We start from the raw sequence: 211 nt of genomic DNA on the forward strand, positions 1-211 counted from the left end.
CAGCCTGTGTTTATAAGAATATTGAAAAGATAAAACAAACAAACAAACAAAAGTCAGATTATGTAACTTAAAGCCATTGTTTTCTCTAAATTTCTGTGAAAGAAAAATCTTAAGATCCAGAATTCAAAATCAGGAAGGAATAGTGCATCCATTATAATTGGGTAGATATTTAGAAAGCTTTAGCAAAAGAAATCCAAGTGTGTAGCTTGTG

This window comes from Pteropus alecto, unplaced genomic scaffold, assembly GCF_000325575.1.
Source record: "Pteropus alecto unplaced genomic scaffold, ASM32557v1 scaffold2416, whole genome shotgun sequence".
NCBI classification, from domain to species: domain Eukaryota; kingdom Metazoa; phylum Chordata; class Mammalia; order Chiroptera; family Pteropodidae; genus Pteropus; species Pteropus alecto.